General features: G+C 39.4%; 1 pseudogene; it reads left to right on the forward strand.

The window, feature by feature from the left end:
• The first annotated feature begins 3542 nt into the window (after positions 1-3542).
• On the forward strand, positions 3543-4902 carry LOC118574848 (annotated as a pseudogene).
• The last annotated feature ends 4619 nt before the right edge of the window (positions 4903-9521 follow it).

Genomic DNA, 9521 nt, shown 5'->3' on the forward strand with positions numbered 1-9521 from the left:
CCCAAAGCCCATACTTTCTAGGAGTGACTCACCTCCTCCAACAAGGCCACACCTACTCCAACAAAGCCGTGTCTCCTAATCCCTGTCAAGAAGTACCACTCCCTAAAGACCAAGCATTTAACTCAATGGTTCTCAAAGTATGGGTCATGACCCCTTTACCTAATCTCTATCTCCAAAAAATATTTATATTATGATTCAAACAGTAGCAAAATTATAGTTATGAAGTATCAAAACAAAAATAATGTTATGATTAAGGGTTACCATAACATGAGGAACTATATTAAATGTCAGCACTATTAAGATGGTTGAGAACCACTGATTTAAATATATGTGCTTACAAGACCATTCCTATTTAAACCACAACACAGCCAGTACAAACTTGCATTTTGTTCAGAGCAAATTGAAACAAATTAAGTTCAATAAATGATAATGACAGCTTTATCATGTGTTTCTAGTTTTAGATAAGTAATAAAATGTAGAAAAGTACAAACATTATATTTTCTAGTACATTAGTAAATAGTTAAAATATTAATAGACTCAGAGTCTATAGGTAAGGACCAGATTACACATATTATATAAGTGTGTGTTCATCACATATGTGAAGCAATCTAGCTATTTAATAAATTGATGTTGGATAAATACTTGAAGAAATATTGGACATATAGATGTTGTAGCACAAATTGTTAGAAAATCTTATCAATAAAGTCAAACCTGAGGCCAGTTGGGGTGATTGCTGGAAGATCAGAGAAGCAGAGAAAGCCACAGTTTCCTCACCTCGACAGTTCCTCAGCTGATCCTGTTTCCTCAGACTGGAAGCCTCTGAGTTCTCATCCAGAATGGGTCTCAGCTGAATTGCTGCTCAAAAGCCTAAATGCCTAACCAGCCAAAATACTTCTAGTTTCTGGTCTTCATGCCTAATATATCTTTCTATTTCTGCCATCACTCCCTGGGATTAAAGGCTCACTTCTTGGGATTAAAGGCGTGTGTCACCAAGTCTGGCTGTTTCCAATGTGGCCTTGAACTCACAGAGATCCAGAGGGATTTCTGTCTCTGAAATGATAGGATTAATGGTGTGAGTGTCACCATTTTCTGGCTTCTCTGTCTAGTGACTTTCTCTGACCCCAGATAAATTTATTAGGGTGCACAATATTTCGGGGAATACTATATCACCACAAGATGTAGTCATATTTAAATAAGGCCTTTGATAATTAAGTACTAGACCATACCAGATAGAAAAAACTACAAGAGTAAATGAGTTTGTGTATTTTGTCAAATATAAATATACTATCAGATTATCCTAAATGTAGACCTTGAAACACTTTATGACCATATTAGATGGAGGTTTTTTTTTTCTTCATTAAGAAATTTTCTACTCACTCCACATACCACCCACAGATCCCACCTCCTAGCACCCCTAGCCCTCTCTCCCAAGCCTCCCTGCATCCCCATGTCCCCCAAATTGAGGTCTCCCATTGGGGAGTCAGCAGAGCCAGCACACTGAACCTAGGCAGGTCCAAGCCCTTTCCCATTGCACCACGGCTTCTCAAGGTGTCACACTGCAGGCACCAGGCTCCCAAAACCTTGCCCATGCATCAGGGATGTATCTCAATCCCCCTGCCTGTGTGCCCCCCCCAAGCAGATTGAGTTTTTAAATGTATCTGGAACCCCAGTAAGTAAGGAAAATAATGTATGTCAGTGATATTCACTTTCTTATTAAAACAATGTAAAATATTCAAATGTATTTTTAGAAAACATTTCATTTGTGTCTACTCTGTTCTTGTAACAATAAAAAAGGAAACAGGAACAGGAAAAGAGATATTGTCTATTAACACTGTTTAATAGTTTGTCTGAATTAATTTGGTGCCATACAATATCACAGAATCAACTTTATTTTCAATGAATTTGAGGAAACAGAACTATAAAATTATGGAATTAAATGTTTCGATTTCCTCTGGCTTCCCCCTAACAGTTTTCTAAAAAACAAAACTTTGTCAGCCTCATAACAGTATGTTGAGACATAAACTTAGCCAATACCAAGTGTCTGATAGTCTATAAAAAGTATCCAGAAAAAATTATTAGCTTTGTCAGCATATTTAACTAAGATATCAGTAACCTGAACTCTTATCTGATAGAACCAATCATCATTTTTGAACTCAACAGTTTCTACAAAATGCAGAACAAATTCATACAAATTCAGTCATGCCAAGAAATTCCTTCTATCAGCTCAGTTATGACCTCAGTAGCTCTTTTAAGATTCCCATCCTGTCAAAGATGCTCTTCTTTTATTTTCAGGGAAGCTTGAAAAATATCCAGTGCTAATCTTTAAGAAGGATATGTAAGCAACTGCTTGGTCATCACAATAAAAATAAATGATTGTTCCAGGGCAGTGGTGGCGCACCCCTTTAATCCCAGCACTCAGGAGGCAGAGGAAGGTAGATCTCTGTTAATTAGAGGCCAGCCTGGACTACAGAGTGAGTTGCAGAACATCCAGGACTACACAGGAAAACTGTGTCTTGAAAGGCAAAACACAAACAAACAAAAAACTGATGGTTTCTCTAACAAACTCATTATTCTTTTAATCACCAAAAATGTTTATTCACTTTCATGTCAAAATAATAATAAAAGGTAAATAAAAGCTAAGATCATATATTTGGTTTTCACAGGGCCAGATGATGTTGCTGTTATTTTATGTGGTTGTATTTTTTTAAATTAAACTTATCCTCAAGTTCTATACAAACCATGACCAGATGGCTCAGGTTTATAAGATGCTAATTTCAAGGATTTCTAGGTACAGAGTGACTCAAAAGGCAGTACTGGAAGATCAAAAGTGCTCCCACGTACAAAGCACAGTCTATGCAAAAGACTTTGCTATGTAGGTGTATATATAGGTGTTCACATCTTAATGTCAGTCTCCCTAACAGACCCTGAACATTACATATTTCATGACTGTGTCACAAGCAAATTGAGAGATGAGTAGCTATGAGAAGTTATGAACAACTAAGATCACATTGAAAAAGATATTGAAAGTTTGAAAAAAATGTTTGAGATTCAGAAAAGAGTGAATATTTAAATGTTTCCATCAGGCTATATTTGTGTGTGTGTGTGTATATATATGTGTGTGTGTGTGTGTGTGTGTGTGTACATATATATATGGAGAGAGAGAGAGAGAGAGAGAGAGAGAGAGAGAGAGAAGAAAAGGAGAGCATTAATTTGAAAATGAATGAGGCACAGAAAGACTTTGAAAGAGGACAGGGAGGAAGGAAATGATGAAAATATACTACTTATGTATGAAATATTTTAAAAGATTTATTTATTTATTTTATGTATGTGAGTATTCTATCTGCATGTATACCTGCATGCCAGAAAAAGACATCAGATCCCACTATAGATGGTTGTGAGCCACCATGCAGTTACTGGGAATTGAACTCAGTACCTCAGAAAGAACAGCCAGTGTTTTTAACCTCTGAGCCATCTCTCCAGCCCGATATGAAGCATTTTTAAAAAATTGAAATTTGCCTCTATTTGTGGCACCTGATGGTTTAATGTCTCACAAGAAATTCTCTGCTCCCAGGCCTGGATTATTAGGCTTCTTGACTTAGAAGCACAGCAGCTGGCATTGTGGGAAATTGAAGAGCTTCCCCAAGGATGAACTTTCCAAGACTGTTCACCTCATGGCCTCTCTAGGCTACAAGGTTAGCATGATCCACAACATCACAGAACTTGACATGTCAGGATCCAAGATGAACAAAAAAGAAGTTGTGAAAGCTGTAATGATTGTGGAAACAACATCCATGGTAGTTGTGGGCATTGTGGAAAACCCACAAGGCCTCCAGACCTTCAAGACAGTATTTGCTGAGCACATCAGTGATGAGTGTAAAAGGTGTTTCTACAAGAACTAGCACAAATCTTAGAAGAAAGCCTTCACCAAATATTGTAAGAAATGGCAGCATAACATGGGCAAGAAAAGGCTGGAGAAGGACTTCAACAGCATGAAGAAGTACTGCTAAATCATCCTCATAATTGCGCACACTCAGATGAGTCTCTTTTTTCTGTACCAGAAGAAGGTACACTTGATGAAGACTCAAGTGAACAGAGACACTATGGCTGTGAACCTAGACTACTGGGCTCTGGAAAGGCTGAAGCAGCAGGTTCCTATGAACCAGGTATTTGGACAGGATAAGATGCCATCAGGGTGACAAAAGGCAAAGGCTACAAAGGGACATACAAAGAAAGTTCCCTGCAGACCCACACAGGGCTTCACAAGTTTGCTTGCATTGGAGCCTGGCACCCTGACCATATGGCCTTCTCTGTGGCTTGAGTTGAACAGAAAGGCTGCCATCATCAAAAAGACATTAATGAGAAGATTTACAAGATAGGTCAAGACTCCCTCAGTAAGGATGATAAGATGATCAAGAAGAATGCATCTACTGACTATGATTCATCTAACAATAACATCAAGTCACTGGGTGGCTTTGTCCATTATGGTGAGGTGACCAATGACTTTATCATGCTCAAAGGCTGTGGGGGGGGAACCAAGAAGTGTTCACGCTCTGCAAGTTCTTGCTGATGCTGACCAAATGACAGTTCTGGTGAAGATTGACCTGAATTCCATTGACACCACCTCCAAGTTTGGCCATGGTCCTTTTGAGACTATTGAGGATAAGAAAGTATTCAGAGGACCACTCAAGAAAGACTATATTGTCTGGGTTGTGGTGGCACATGCCTTTAATCCCAGCACTCAGGATGCAGAGGCAGGCGGATCTCTGTGAGTTCATAGCCAGCCTGAGGTACAGAGTGAGTTCCAGGAAAGGAGGAAAGCTACATAGAGAAACACTGTCATGAAAAACCAAAAAAAAAGAAAAAGAAAAGAAATACCACATTGCCAAGGAGAAAGGTGCTTAATGCCAGAAGCACCTAGTGCAGCTGGTGGCATCTCTATAAAAACTTTTCCAGTAGAAAAAAATGCTTAATATATTGAATTTGAATATTATGGAAAAAGGAGCAACTATTTTTAGTGAGTCATCTAAAAGGAAAATAATCCTTATCTTATTAGGGAGGGGTAGAGAGAGATGAAACACAAACACACACACACACACACACACACACACACACACACACACACACACACACCAACCACTGATAGGGACAGGTAAAGATATACTAATAACCATGAGTGTCTCAATAGTATCCCTGTAAATTATTTAATTACTTCTGACCCCCACAGAATCAAATTTATTTCCATTTATTTTCAGGAAGAAGGCTGTTAAAATTTTGGGAAAGAGGTATTTTTGGGGAAAAAGAGATTAAATCTAAACTATGTGTTCTCTTTTCAAAAATATAAAAATATTTACACCAGGTATCTTGGCACACACATGTAACTCCAGCATTTAGGAAGTAGAAGGAGAATGATCAGAAGTTCAAGGATATCCTCTGTTACACAGTGAGTTCAAGTTAGGTGATACTACATGCATGAGGTCCTGTCTCAATTAACCAAACCAAAAAAAAAAATTTGTAAGAGAATCTATGCGAAAAATGAATTGCCTATAATTTATAGACAAGAAACTATGCTTAGAATAGTAAAGTAATCTGAACAAGGTCATGTATCACTTAAAGAGACTGAAACAAGTACATAACAGGTCTGGTTTCCTCCAAACCCACTGTGGATTCTGTTTTTCATTAACATTCCTACATAGTTAGTTTTAGATCAGGGCACTGAACTGGCAGATTCCATGGACCAGATCCAGTTTTTGCTGGACTATGAGAGGTTCTTATTGCTATTTTCAAATGTATTCTCAAAACAGATCTCTGTCCTACCTCCACAAAGTCTGGTCCTTTTCTATCACAGAGGCCATGAGGATCTGCCAAAGTTAAAAACTGAGTAACTATTCTACCTATTTCTACTTGGCACTTCAGATGAATCTCTTTAGTTTCATCCCAGGAAGTAGAGTGACATTCCTTCAGCTGCTGCAAAGGATGAAAGCTCTCCTGGCAAAGACAGCCCTTTGAACTAGTGAAAAGTGAGTGATTGATACAAGGTCTAAATCTACATTCTTCTGAGACAAATCAGCATTTGAAACAGAAGAAAATAAAGGGAGAGTAGTATGAAGAGAGAGGGAGAGCCAGGGGAAGTCACATTGCAGAACAGGATGGAGGATGTAAAAGAGCCTGTTATTTTAGCAGGAAGAGATAAAGTTTCCTTTCGAAGTTAAAAATTATCTATTCCTCCAACCAAGAGATTTCAAAACAAGCAGCTACTAAATTTATCATTCATGCTTTTGTTTCTCAAGTTTTAAGGATTCCAGAATTCTACTCCAAATTAAATGTTGTGCATTTTAAAACCAAGCTCTTGACATTTTAAAGTACATTTTATGGTTCATTAATATGTATTTGGGGTCTTTTAAAATGCATATTCTGATAGTGGATATAAATCTCTGTTTGGGGACTTTTGTGAGGAAAAAGTTGAGCTTGCTATCCAATCAGGTATGCCCTCATGCCTCATATTACAAGTTCCAATGGGCATTGAGGGATTTAAACATTCACCTAGTACTCAGATGTTGCATTTCATAGTTTACTCCACCTGCTAAAACTGACATTTGGTTGAAAACAACTTGTGCACATTGGGAAATACTTCACTTTTCTTAACTCCCTGATTCCCTCTGCTCTATCAGGAAGATGGAAGAAAGTATAGAGGGAATAATCTGCCAAAACACATGCCAAGCATGAGAGGAAAATGGGAATTTGACCTCAAAGAGTGAGATTCTGATGATAAAGTGGCTCAAAAATAAAAGTCTTCTTTAAAAAAAATTCCCCACAATAGCCTGTAAGAACCAAGCACAGATGTGACTTTAAACACTATACAGTACTGGTTTTGTCGGTCAACATGCAAAGTTCTACAGGACACCCTGTTTCACACACACACACACACACACACACACACACACACACACACACACACACACACACACACACACACACCAAAAATATGTAAGTTAGAATTACTGGTATGTAATTAGATTCACATATGGAGTGTCTTTGATGTATCAGGCATTTAAGGTTATACAAACAAGTCTTAGGAACTTGATAGGTAGCTGTCCTCCTTCAAATCCTTCAATGTTATAAATATTAATTATCTGTTCCTCTATAGCACATTTCAAGTTCTCTGCTTTAGAACTGAAACCATTGTATACTGTGATGCATTATGACATTGTGGGTTAGGAAATTGGGCAAGGTTAGGCTGTGTGATTTCTTGGCTGCACATGGTACTAAACAAGGTCTCCAGTGGAATTAATCAAATTGATAGAATGTTCTATATAACCAAAAATAACTTCATATTTACAATGGATGCCTTTGTAGGTATCTAAGTTCAGCTGGGAATAAAAACTGGAGAACATACATGTATACTCTCTACCATGAAAACCATGAAGTAGATAGACCACATTGCACATGGTGGGCTCAGTATTTCCATAGAAAATGTTTGCAAGAGATAAGAAATAAAATGTGTTAGTCAGAGAGGCAACTGCCCCTGGGTCCCACCGGTGGACACAGGCCATCCTGGGAGGACCTGACCAACTTGGCCCCAGTTTACGGCCAATCGGGGGCCCTGCAGGAAGGCTCTCCTTTTCTAAGACTGCAAGCAGACACTGCAGTCTCCACACCCTGCCCCCACACACATTTGCCCAAGACTCAAGCCACTTCCTGAGACTCAGAGACCAACCCCAGCTCCCATCTGGACCAGAGGTGAGTTCCTGGGGTTATAGTCAGACAGGCAACTGCCCCTGGGTCCCACCACTGGACACAGGCCATCCCGGGAGGACCTGACCAACTTGGCCCCAGTTTCCAGCCAATCGGCGGGCCCTGCGGGAAGGCTCCCCTTTTCCAAGACTGCAGGTAGACACTGCAGTCTCCACACCCTGCCCCCATACCCATCTGCCAGAGACCCCACCCACTTCCTGAGAATCACAGACCAGCCCCCCAGCTTCCATCCTGCCCTGGAACTCCCATGTGGACAAGATACCAGAGGAACTCCCATCTGGAAGAGAGGAGCTCCCATCTGGACAAAATAAGGAGACCCCCAGGGACTTCCTGAGACTCAGGGTCTAGCCCCCCAGGTCCTATGCAGCCAGCACTCTCATCTGGACCAGCACTCCCATCTGGCCCAGAGCTTCCATCTGGACCAAAGAGAGGCTCCCTAAATCAGTCAGCCCTGTCTGGACCAAGTACACCGATAAGACCAAGAACGAACCCTAGAGGAGATGGGCAGATGCCAAGGCAGAAGTATATACAACAAAATAAAGAGCAACACAGCATCACTAGAACCTAGCCCTTCTCCAACAGCTAGACCTGAACATCATGGAATGGAAGAAAAAGAAGAAAAAAACCTTATAAGTAACATCATGAAGAGGCTAGAGCCTTATATAGAAGAAATAAAAAATAAAGGAGAGGAATAGGCAAACAAAAAATGGGAAGAATGCAATAAAAAACTAGAGGAAAGGACAAAGCAGAAGAAAACAATAAGTCCTTGAAAGAAAATCATGAAAAGCAAGGGAGACAGTCCAATACCTGAAGAGGGAAATAGAAAAAATGAAGAAGACACTAGCAGAAGAAATGCTGGAAATAGAAAATCGGAGTAAACAAACAGAAACTTCAGAGGCAAGTATAACCAACATAATGCAAGAGATGGAAGAGAGGATCTCTGGTGTTGAAGATAAGGTAGAAGAAATAGATTCATCAGTCAAAGAAAACACTAAAACCAACAAAGTCAAGACCCAAAATGTCCAAGAAATTTGGGACACCATGAAAAGACCAAACCTACAAATAATAGGGATAGAGGAAGGAGAAGAATACCAACTCAAAGGCACAGAAAATATATTTAACAAGATCATAGAAGAAAACTTTCCCAACTTAAAGAAGGAAATGCCTATGAAGATACAAGAAGCCTATAGAACACGAAACAGACTAGACCCCCCCAAAAAAGTCCCCTTGCCACATAATAATTAAACAACTAAACGTACAGAATAAAGAAAGAATGTTAAGGGCAGCAAAGGAAAAAAGGCCAAGTGACTTATAAAGGCAAACCCATCAGAATAACACCCGATTTCTCAATGGAGACTTTGAAAGCCAGAAGGACCTGGACAGATATAATGCAGACACTAGGAGACCATGGATGCCAGGCTAAACTAATATACCCAGCAAAACTTTCAATCATCATAGATGGAGTGAACAAGACCTTCCAAGACAAAAACCAGATTTAAACAATACTTATCCACAAACCTAGCCCTACAGAAAGCACTAGAAGGAAAATTCCAACCTACGAAAGGCAGATACACTCATGAAAACACAGGCAATAGATAACACCACAGCAGTAAACCCCAAAAAAGAGAAGTACACACACACTACCACCAAAAAAATAAAAATAACAACAGGAATGAACAATCACTGGTCATTAATATCCCTTAATATCAATGGACTTAATTCACCTATAAAAAGACACAGACTAACACAATGGATATGAAAACAGGACC

Source organism: Onychomys torridus, chromosome X, assembly GCF_903995425.1.
Source record: "Onychomys torridus chromosome X, mOncTor1.1, whole genome shotgun sequence".
Classification (NCBI taxonomy): domain Eukaryota; kingdom Metazoa; phylum Chordata; class Mammalia; order Rodentia; family Cricetidae; genus Onychomys; species Onychomys torridus.